The sequence below is a fragment of the Saccopteryx bilineata genome, chromosome 5 (assembly GCF_036850765.1).
Source record: "Saccopteryx bilineata isolate mSacBil1 chromosome 5, mSacBil1_pri_phased_curated, whole genome shotgun sequence".
Lineage (NCBI taxonomy): Eukaryota > Metazoa > Chordata > Mammalia > Chiroptera > Emballonuridae > Saccopteryx > Saccopteryx bilineata.
In genome coordinates this window covers 28907699-28920007 of record NC_089494.1, presented here as the reverse complement: position 1 = coordinate 28920007, position 12309 = coordinate 28907699, and the positions used below count along the sequence as shown (strand labels likewise).

The 12309-nt window shown below is 38.6% G+C and overlaps 1 non-coding gene across 1 annotated transcript; it reads left to right on the top strand.

Annotated features, from left to right (window-relative positions):
- Positions 1–10982: 10982 nt before the first annotated feature.
- On the top strand, positions 10983–11058 carry TRNAS-GGA (transfer RNA serine (anticodon GGA)). The gene has a single exon. It is a non-coding gene; the product is annotated as a tRNA-Ser (tRNA).
- The last annotated feature ends 1251 nt before the right edge of the window (positions 11059–12309 follow it).

Genomic DNA, 12309 nt, shown 5'->3' with positions numbered 1-12309 from the left:
ATATTTTAGACATTACCATAATATTTTTAATAGTTTGAACTGAGATTATTGGTTTGGTAATTTGGGAATACCATTAATTGTCGTTGACAAATTATTATCTTGATATCTGAAAAGATCTAATAAAATTGACAGCCCAAGTGGAGGCTTGTCTTGCAAGTGAGAAATTATGTATTTGTACATTAGTTTGGCTTTCCTTAAACCTGCTAACTATTGTAATAGTTCAAATAAGTGGTGTTAAGCTAGTTTAGGTCCGAGAAATTCGGAATATGTTTAGATTCTTTCTTCAGGCACGCTGGTTGGCCTAGTACAGATGTGTCCAATTATCCTTAGGCTAAGGATTCTGGATCTTTTTCTATCATTAATGTTAAAGGAAAACATGAATTTCAACCATATTGTATAAACCATATTTCATTGAAATTGTATCAGTGTATCATGATTTCAGAGATAAAAATGTGTTATCATAGAATTAATGAAATATAGTGTGTAACAGTTGATTTCTAAATATAGTTTTATTTCAGGGGCCATTATTTAACCTGTGCATATGCTATGGTGGTAATGTGATCTAATTTCTTTACTTCTAAATTTAAAACAGTAATTACATTGAAAAGTGGACAAATGTTTATAGTTTTAGTTGCAAAGCAACATGAACTTTGCCTCATTTACAGATATTTTAATTTCCTTTCTTAAACTACCAACGTGGCTCACTAGTTTAAAATCTCCAATTTTAATTTAGAAAGAATACTGTCCTACTGATTAGGAAGTAAACAAGCAGCTAATATATAGAAATATTTTACTTGTGGGTAATAGTGTCTTTTTTTCTATGAAAGAGACATAATATTCCCTTAAGTACTATCAGTAGGCATTCTGTATACTTTTAGTGTAAGTTTAAAAGCTAGAGATCATATGGAAATAATGTACTGTATAATTATGATGTATCATATCTGTTGTGATTACATCATGCAAAGAGGACAGTTCTTACAGATCAAATGATCAAAAACACTTAAAAAACTTTACTAGCATTTTCACATTGGAAACTTTTAAGTTCCATTTTTTTGAGAGGAAAAAGGTTTATATTTAAATTTTTATATTGCTAAAAATATTAACGTATATAGTCCTGATCTTTTTAAAAAACTTTTTGAAAATATTTACCTAAGTTCCTGTAATCATTATTATTTTAGACAAGCTTTAAAATTTGAAATTTTAAAAATTATAATTTCAGTTAAATTAGAAATGAATTACTTTTGGAATTTGGTAGGTTACAAGATGTGCCCCTTTGTTAAAATACACTTTGGCTTAATTTGCAGATTAGATAAAACAGTTGGATGTTTTTTGTGTATTCAAGAATGCATTAAGCTCTTTTAATAGTGAAAATTGAACTACAGCCACAATGAGTATTTTATTAATCTTGTACTTGTTCAGTATCTTGCATAGATTTTTATTATAATTGTCCCAAGTTAAGCAGTTTGTGGGCAATATTGTGTAAAGTGTGTTTGCATTTGTGCATTTAAATTATTTGTGTAAGTAGGGCTTTGAGTGACAATTTTGGTAAAGAGAAGCTATATTTAAATATTCAAACAATTATATATTTCCATGTAAAATTAATGTGAAGACTGATGTATTTTTTATAATGCAATTTAAAGAGTAAATTTGTTTTCAAAGTTATCCAGAAAAAAATTTATCAAATATTGAAATTTGCCTCTACTTTCTCATGTTAGGAACTTTTTCTGAGAGTACTTAAGGAAAGATGAAAACAGAAGTTTGTTTTATAAATGGTCTTAGAGGTAATAAATGAGAATGTAAATGTTGGCATTGTTGGTGAGACAATATTGTTTAACCAAAGATACACAGGTTATGTTCAGTGGAGTAGTTATTTCAAAAGATTAAAATCAAGCAAGTATTTGTCTGGTGGAGCGGTTGGTGGGTTAGCAACTTTTCACTTTGTATACCTGCATTTGAAAAGTCAATGAACAGGATTGAGTTCAGGAGGCAGTATCTACATCATTATTTGACACCTGTTGGGAAGAGAACTTTGATTTTTTCCAATACTATAATATATGTTATGAAGGACAAGGAAACATGGAAGACTATTTGTAAGTTAATAAGGTAGGTGCCTTTGGCCTCAGTAGTAGTGACTTTTGGAGTTTTTTGGTCCCAGGATTATACTAAGATGAACACAACAGCCTACTCTATAATAAAAAATTACTAAAGTATAAAATGGAAATTCATTCTTCATAAAGGACCCTTATATATAGAAAATGTGGAAAATACTGAAAACTCATGTAATTATACAGAGTTACACATCAAAATGTCATTTTTCAGATATGAGAGGCTGAGGAAGAATCTCAACATTTTCTTATACTTTATGTGGGCCCTAAATGTTAGGGAAGTAATACATTTAGTATGATTCCTTTGTTCTTACCATTGCAAACATTCTCCCAATGTATTTTGAACTATATACGTTGATTAAGGGATAGGTCTAGGTTGAACTGTAGTTTGTTGCTGTATCTTTAAACACATACAAATTTCCTTTCCCTCTATGTTTATAATTTATTACATGCATGTTATGTTTTTACATGCATTTTATTTTGAGTTTTTAAGCTGGATGTGTGTGTTTATGTCTTGAGCCCATATTAAGTGCCAAGCATTGTTCTAAGCTTTTAACCTGAATTAACTGATTTAATCTTCAGAGAGCCCTTATGAATTAGGTACTGTAATTGTTACTAAATAGCAAATGAGGAAGTTGAAGCCTCAGAGCCTCAATTTGGGGATTTCAAATGAGTTGCTATTTACTATTGTCAAACTGGGATTACTATTAATTCTCATTCCGATCCCCATTCACAGTCCCAGGCACCGTTATCTTCTGTCTTTACAGTTTAGCCTTTTCTGGACAGTTCATGTCAATGATATCATGCAGTATGTGCATTTTGTGCCTGTCTGCTTTCATTTACCATAATGTTTTTGAGGGTCTTTCACGTTATATAGCATATGTCAATATTTTGTTTTTTTATTGTTGAGTAGTATTTAAGATTAGTTTTTACTAAAGCTGGTAACAGTGCGGGTCTTCTGATAACAAAACGATAGAGGCTATTGGGCTTGAGCAAGCTAGCTGTTCATTTATACCTCTCATACCCGTTATCCTTGATTACTACCCCAAGTTCAAGACCAACTGGTGATCTGCCTTTTTGAGTGCTCTTATTTAATACTTGAATGCTTGCTTGATGCTTCCTCTGTCTTTGACCCTATTCTCTTTACTTTCTACCTTGGCATTCTTTTTTATTGTGCTTTGTGAATTCTTATTTTCAGTGTCAACACATTACTTTGTGTTCTCAGTCTTCACAATGGGTAGCTTGCAGTTGACCGAAGAATCACATCCAAGTTGTCCTTTATCTTAATCTACATGTGCTATAGAGCCATGAAGTATTGATGGCACTTGTCATGGTGGACATTCTTAAAATTACTACATAACCACCATCATATCAAAATTGTTGATATAATTAACATTGATAAGCTATGATCTTCTATATATCTTATTCAGATTGTATAGATTGTTCTAAAATGTCCTCTATAGGTCCAAGGATTTGATCCAGCCTCACACACTGTTAGACTTTAGTTTCAGTGTGGAGCAGTTTCTCAGCCTTTGTATTTAATAACTTGACATTTTGAAGTGTACAAACCAGTTGCTTTGTGAATTATCCTGCAATTTGGATTTGTCTGATGTTTCTTTATAATTAATGCTTTTTGTGTGTGTTGGGGGGGGCAGTAATTTTGTGGACTTCTCAGTGTATCATAACAGCGACCATGTGATGTCTGTTTGAATAAAAGTGGTGATTAAAGATATTCTGTCTTTGTCTTTATCTCAGAAGATGAATGTTTAATAATCTGAAATGGGGGGGGGCTGTTCTCATAGAAGGTGAATTAACAAATAATTACATTTTCTTCACAACTGAATTTTGAGGCAATTATACCATCTAACTTATAGATCAGACAGAGGCTTATTCATATATTTAACAAATATTACTTATATCCCTACTATGCGCCTGGCACTCTGGGAATGCCAAGGCCCAGGCACCTACCAAACTGATCTCTTGCTTCCTTTTATCAACTGATAAGAGTGAAAGAATTTCATTAGTGGTAAGTCAGTGGACTTGCAACATAATTCCTATGCTTTCAAAAGATCACAAATGAACCTATATTCATAACAGGATACTGCTACTGGACACTGAAGTAGTGCATTCTTCAATGCACTGGGACCCATTTCAAGGCATCTCTCATCATTATCTGAAAAAATTATTTTCCTGTTTTTGCACTATTAAGAATAGTCTGTGCTCTGCTGGTTTGATGCACCAAGATTTAGTGTTATGTAAACTTAGTTTTCCATCTTAATCACAACACAAAAATGACTTCCTAAGGACAATTTGGTATATTCATCAGATGCTTAGTTTTTAATTTTTTCATTAATAAGAGAGAGAGGGAGGAAGGAAGGGGGAAGGGAGAGAGCGAGAAGCCTCAACTCACTGTTTCACTCAGTTGTTCCATTTAGTTGTGTACTCATTGATTGCTTCTCAAATGTGCCCTGACCAGGGGTTGAAACTACACCTGCACTGGGTTGGTGCTCCATCCACTGAGTCACCTGACCAGGGACAGATGTTTAGTGGTTTGTTTGTTTTTTATAAATAAATTTTTATTTTAATGGGGTGACATCAATAAATCAGGGTACATATATTCAAAGAAAACATGCCCAGGTTATCTTGTCATTCAATTCTGTTGCATACCCATCACCCAAAGAGAGATTGTCCTCTGTCACCTTCTATCTAGTTTTCTTTGTGCCCTTCCCCTTCCCTCTCTCCCTCCTTCCCTCCCCCCCCCCCCCGTAACCACTTCACTCTTGTCCATGTCTCTTAGTCTTGTTTTTATGTCCCACCAATGTATGGAATCCTGCAGTTCTTGTTTTTTTTTTTTTTATTTACTTATTTCACTCCATATAATGTTATCAAGATCCCACCATTTTGTTGTAAGTGATCTGATGTCATCATTTCTTATGGCTGAATAGTATACCATGGTGTATATGTGCCACATATTCTTTATCCAGTCTTTTTTTTTTTTTTTTTTGCAGTGATTAAAGCCTTTAAGCAAACTCTTGGCCAATACAGCAAAAATACATAAAAGAGTAGTGTCCTTAACATGTTCACCAAGTCCAAGTTGGCCTCAACACCATGCCAAATCCCTGAAAAATGCAACCCAACCCCAGTTCAGTCTGTTAGGAGTTGTCACAAAGAGCAGGAGTCCAGGAAAAGTCCACATCTAGGAAAAGTCCGCATGGCACTGGAATTATTGTCACAATTCTATACTTTGCGGCTCACGTCCAAGTCCCAATGACCGCTGCTTCTAGCTGGTAATGATTCAGGTAGATTGAAAAAGCCATCTGCAGTATGGGTGGATATGGAGCTTCTGTTCTCTGCCTGGAGAGATGAGACCAGGTTGCTTTTCCCTGGAGCTCTGTGACTGTGGCTTGGTAAACAGAACCTTGGGATACACTAAGCTGGGTGGGGCAAAGGTAGATTCATAATAGAAGTTGGCAAAAGAGGGAAAGAGAGCTCTAAATTAGGAGTAGGTCCCAGCCTGAAATATGAGTGGGACATTGAGGTAGGAGGAATAAAGGAAACACTATATATTAAACAAAGCAGCAGAAAATAGGACTATCAACACCCACAACAGAGATCTTCAAGGGAAGAATAAAAAATCTGACTATTCAGGCAAGACATAGTTAAGTGGCCCTTGTGCAAATGAGATCAGTTTACCTGTTTCTTGGAAGAAATACCCTAGGCTCGTCCATAGTGTCATAGATGGGGCTGATGGCCCTGGGCACCTTCAGCCTTCCATGGCAAACCCCAGCATTCTGGGCAAGGTTAGGTCATAGGTGGCTGGAGCAGGGCTGGAAGAGACTGAACCCTCCCTTAGAGGAGCGAGGGGGAAGCCTACCTTCCAGTGTCCCTGTTTCCTCACAGCAGAGGCATGTAAGTCTGGCAGGCTTTAGCTCAATGACCTTCCTTTCCACTATTGAAGCAGGACCCAGATGGCATCCTATGAGACCCCTTTGGGTCGTTGGAGCCTTTAAGGGCGTATCCTAAAAGCTGGTAGTTCCCCTGATCTCTGTCGGGCTTTTTCTGCCTCTTGGTATAAAAGCCATGCTCAGAAGGTCTCGCTGAGGGGTTTGAGGATCCCATCCACCTATATAAATCTTTTCCATATATCTGGAGCTATTTAGAAATTGACCTTAAAATATTTGCTGGGTACACTTTAATAATACCTTAACTTTAAAGATTGTAAGAATGACAAAATACAGTAAATGCTTTTGCTCCATATTCAGGAGCATTTTCAGTTTTACCAGTTTAGGAAATCCAATAATAGAACAATGCATACAGACAATGAGCTATAACTTGCTTAGCAGCCTTTCCTGTTCTGACAGAGGTAACTATAAATCCAGAATATGTATCCACTGTAACGTGAACATAAGACTGTTTGCCAAATGAAGGTATATGAGTAACATCCATTTGCCAAAGTTGTCCTGGTAGGGGTCCTTGAGGGTTAACTCCAAATGAAGGGGCAGATTGTAGTATAAGACCCCTTGGACAGGATTTCCCAATCTGCCATGCTGCTTCCCGAGAAAGTTGAAACTGTTTACACAGGGCTGCAGTGTTCTGGCGATGAATAGTATGAGACTGAATTGCTCAATCTGTCATGGTTGCTCCAAATAATTTTCTTTTGGGTAGCTTGATCAGCAAGGGCATTCCTAGGCCCTGGCCAGTTGGCTCAGTGGTAGAGCATTGGCCTGGCATGCAGGATTCCCAGGTTCGATTCTCAGCCAAAGCACACAGAAGAAGCACCCATCTGCCTCTCCACCCCTCCCCCTCTCCTTCCTCTCTGTCTCTCTCTTCCCCTCCCGCAGCCAAGGCTCCACCGGAGCAAAACCATCCCGGGTGCTAAGGATGGCCCCATGGCCTCTGCCTCAGGTGCTAGAATGGCTCTGGTTGCAACAGAGCAACACACCAGGTGGGCTGAGCATCTACTACTCCTGGTAGGCGTGCCAGGTGGATCCTGGTCAGTTGCATGCGGGAGTTTGTCCCCATTTCCAACTTCAGAAAAATACAAAAAAAAAAAAGAAAGAAAAATAAATAAATAAAAGGGCATTCCATTGTGCTAAAGCTCCAGGGAGCATGGAGTGAGTTTGAGTATGTCCTATGAAACATGGAGCTCTATGTTCACATACAAGTCTTTGAAGAAAGAGAAACTGCTGAAATAGTTCATCAGCATTTGTCCCTATGACAGCAGTCTTTATAGTGGAAACACCATAAGTAAATATTTGCTGTCTGTATGTAGATTAAAGGAGGAATATGGCAAATGCTGAAAAGCCATGATCATGGCATATAATTCTAGACTTGGATTTTAAGTTGACAGTTTCACTATAAAGTTGTCCATTGATTTGCAAGAACGATTTGCCATTTAGTGGAAGTTTCCCAGAGCCATTGTTGTTGATCCTTTGAAAAAAGGAACAACAATAATTTTGAGGCTCAAAACCTATAAGCTGTAAGGGTCACCTATGCCCCTTGATAATCCAGGAGGCAACAAGATCAAAATATGGAAGTGTATTCCATGGGCTATTAAATGGTTCAATGTGCCCAAGCTGTAGCTGCTCTTGTACCAATTGAGCAGCTGCCCTAAGTTTCTCTTGAAAAGGGGCCATTGGTTTACCCATACAGGATTATCTGATTTCCAAGTAATTGGGTCTGCACAATGCATTACTGAGGTAGCAGGAGCTACCAAGGCCTCTATGCTAAATTTTGATATCCTAATCCACACCTTCTGGTATTGGGTGCCACTTCTAATGGGGGTGAGAATTCCTCGCTGTTCTTTCTCTAGTCCCTTGGTGGGCAAAAATTCGCAATCAAGCATCTGAGTACTGACTAAAACATTAGGACTGACAAGCAACGCTCCCATATTTTTCAAAACGTCTCTACCCCACAAATTAACTGGTCATCCAGGGAGCATATAAGGCTTAAAAAATCCAGAATGACCTTCTTAATCTTCCCAATGTAGAAAACTAGAACTTTGTTGAGGGGCTTTACTCTGCTCTATACCTTGTAATTCTGTGGCTGCTGCATGAGTGGGCCAGGAAGGAGGCCAATGTAGCTTAGCAATAACAGATACATCAGCTCCAGTCAGATGTTTAGTTTTTGAGTGGAGATAATTGTCAGCTCTTTTGAACTAAAAAAAAAATAGGGGGTTTATTTTTTGTTTAAAGAGTTATTATTAGTTACAGATAATGAAATAAGGGATATTTATCATCCATTGAGCTGAAACTTTTCCTAGGTGAGTGACTACTTGAATCACAGTTCTGACATGATTATTTCATTGCCGATGGTAGCTTCTTACTACAGTTTTACACAGTGCCTTCTTTCATCAAAGACCTATTTAGTTGAGTACTTGAGGTAGCACTGATATCTTTATTCATAGAATCAGAGAAACCATTTGACCCTCATAACTAATAATTTTTAGGTTTTTATACCAGGTGTACTACTTAACACATCTATAGCTCAGAGAACTACAAAGTTCCTCTTCTTTCTGTTCCTACATAGAATCTCAAGTTTAACAAAAGTATAACATGACAGTGTTGGACAGTTCTTTGAGAAACAAATCATAGTAACCCCAAATTGCCCAATGTAATCAGTAGCAACTGCCAGGTAGCAGTTGGAACCAGGACATTTCTTCAGCTGAACTGGATTATTATGTGAGATGGCAAAACATGAAGATAAGTCCTAAGTGGCAGAATAAAAACAAAAATATTAGCATTACTTATAATCAAGTGGACCCTTCAAAAGGTGATGACAGCTGGGCCATTTTTAATATGTTTGGATCACTAGGTTAAATTACTCAGTATTTCAATTTTTTAATGTAACACTTTTATTAAAATAAAATTCACAGGCCATAGTATCCACCCATTTGAAGAGTACAATTCACTGGGTTTTAGTATATTCAGAGTTGTGCAACCATTACCATCAGTTTCAGAACAATTTCAACAAATGAAACCCCATGCACTCAGCAGTCAATACACAGTTAAGATCATTTGATTTATTTGAAACCAAAAAGAAACCTGTACCCATTAGCAGCTGTCCTTCCCACCTCCTCCCCTCTACCCTCTTTCCCAACCTCCCTCCTTCCCAGACTATGGTGGTCACATGGTCACAAATCTACTAAATAGATTTGCCTGTTCTGCCCATTTTATAAAAAAATAGAATCAAACAACGTGTAGCCTTTTGTGACTGGCTTCTTTCACTTAATATTATGTTATTTAGGTTCACCTACATTGTAGCATGTATCAGTACTTTATTACCTTAATTGCCAAGTAACATTTCATTGAATGGATATATCACATTTTACTTATCTGTTCATTGGTTGATGAGGCTCAGCCCAGACATTTTTTTTTTTCCAGCCCTGATTCTTTTTTTTATTTTTTTGTATTTTTCTGAAGCTGGAAACGGGGAGAGACAGTCAGACAGACTCCCGCATGTGCCCGACTGGGATCCACCTGGCACGCCCACCAGGGGGCGATGCTCTGCCCCTCCAGGGCGTTGCTCTGTTGTGACCAGAGCCACTCTAGCGCCTGGGGCAGAGGCCAAAGAGCCATCCCCAGCGCCCGGGCCATCTTTGCTCCAATGGAGCCTCGGCTGCGGGAGGGGAAGAGAGAGACAGAGAGGAAGGAGAGGGGGAAGGGTGGAGAAGCAGATGGGTGCTTCTCCTGTGTGCCCTGGCCGGGAATTGAACCCGGGACTTCTGCACACCAGGCCGACGCTCTACCACTGAGCTAACCGGCCAGGGCCTCCAGCCCTGATTCTTAATGATTGTTCTGGTGTCATCTCCTCCAGGTTATCTTTCCTGGTTTACACAGAACTGTGGACATTTCTTACCTCTGTCTATCACTTGAGTATAACACTGAGAGGGAAGGGATGTGCTTTTTATTTCTCATCCCTGAAACTTAGCAACTGGCCTACCTTGGTGTTGCCCATCTTCAGCTGTCCCTTCTGGATGTCCCCTTCTGCACATGTGCACATCATCTATCTTCTCGTTTATGCTGAGAGATTTATAAAATAAAGCAAAAAGCAAGAATATTTAGTAAACATTATGTTGTTTCCATCCAGATTGCTAACATAATGTTATATTTCCTGTAACTTCTCTTTTTTATAAAAAAGGAATTAAACATTTTAATAATTAATGTTCCCTGTGATCATCAATCTGCCATATCCCTCCTTCCTCCTCTTCCCTTTTTTGAGGGAGAATTTTTTATTTAAGAAAAAGTGGTGAGAATGTGCCATGTGATTATTTTTAAGCAACCACCTCTGAAGCCTCTAGCGGACCCAGGGATGGGTCCCACAGGGCGCTTTCTATGCTTCAGACAAACATTCCTAGATTGGAGATAATTTCTTCCAAATAGAAAATGTATAAAGTTTTTGCTGAATTAAAGATGCTGATGAGAATTATTTTAAAGACAAATGGCCACTTTATTTAAGTGTTAATCAAGGACAACTAGCTTATCAGATTATGTTGATTTTACTGTTTCCAAATGATGTGGCTTAAGTTACATAAATTTAAATTCTCTGGAATAGGCATATTCTTTTTTTTTTTCCTTATCTATCTTCTTTTCAATCATGAAACCGCTAATTTTACTTGCCAAATGTGAGACAATGGGCAAAACTTCCTTCTAGTTAGGTATACGATGGCAACGCAATGGGTTTTTTAAAAAATATAACAGGATAAGTATTTAAAGTACTTTTAGTGCAGATTCAATGAATTAAAAGCACTGTATGAATGATCCTCAATCCTGATATCCTTCCTCAACCCCTGTCCAATGGAAAAACTTCTGATTACATTTTCAGTATGTGACCTATCCTTCTCTTGGACCTAGAGAAGTTTAAATTATATAGTACTTAGCCCTGGCCGGTTGGCTCAGTGGTAGAGCATCGGCCTGGAGTGCAGAAGTCCCGGGTTCGATTCCCGGCCAGGGCACACAGGAGAAGCGCTCATCTGCTTCTCCACCCCTCCCCCTCTCCTTCCTCTCTGTCTCTCTCTTCCCCTCCCGCAGCCGAGGCTCCATTGGAGCAAAGATGGCCCGGGCTCTGGGGATGGCTCCTTGGCCTCTGCCCCAGGCGCTGGAGTGGCTCTGGTCACGACAGAGCGTCGCCCCCTGGTGGGCAGAGTGTCGCCCCTGGTGGGCGTGCCGGGTGGATCCCGGTCGGGCGCATGCGGGAGTCTGTCTGACTGTCTATCCCCGTTTCTAGCTTCAGAAAAATACAAAAAAAAATTATATAGTACTTAGGGCTTAGCATTTATGCCACAGTAATTTTCTTTGCCTTTTAAAACATCATAAAACCACGTAAAAATCATTCAAACATTTGCTTGAGATGTAAGCACATGGTGTTAGGTGGAGACACTGAGAGCTCATTTTGAGTAAAGGAAGAAGGCCCATCTCATCAGCAGAGTCCATTCTGGCTGTGGATTGCCCCAACCTCTGAATGAAGATGAAGACCCTGCATTTGGGTCAGGGTGACTAGCACAGTAGGGTTGGCATCATTATCACTGTCTCCCCACTTCCTTCTTGGCCACCATATCCTAATACAATGTTGTATTAAATATTTACTTACAATTTCTCCAATATTGATCATCTCTGCTGCTGTGACTAATAGCCTAGTCTAGACCTTCATCATTTCATGCTTAATTTATTCTAAAAGAAGCGGGGGGGGGGGCTCCTGGAATAATGGAATGAAGACCTCTGTAAATTCCTTCATAAAAACACAGGCAAAAATCGTCACAATCAACATTTTCAGACTGGAAATTAACCATACGCTTGTGATAATATGAGAAATATTTATTCACGAAAAACTACGGAGTCTCAGAACAGTGGACCTTATGGCATTTTAACGTGTCCTGCTCCCATTACCCTCTGCCCAGAAGCCTCGCAGCTGCTAGAAGGGGCAGCTTGTGTATGAAGCTCCTTAGAAAGACCTATCTACATAACGTTGACACTACTTGCCATTTCTCACAGCTCTTGGGAAAAGCTCAATGAGGGAGATGTTAATTTTGTTCCGACTTTGAGTTTAATCTATGGAAAAGCCCCATCCTCTGGGAATTTGCTGAAAACAATCAGTGGCAGTTGTTTAACATCACAGCTACGGTATCAGTTGGGAGAAACAGAAGCCTGGCCAAAACATAAAAAGCATATCTGAAGAATAGAATATCCACAGGGGGATTGGAAATGCT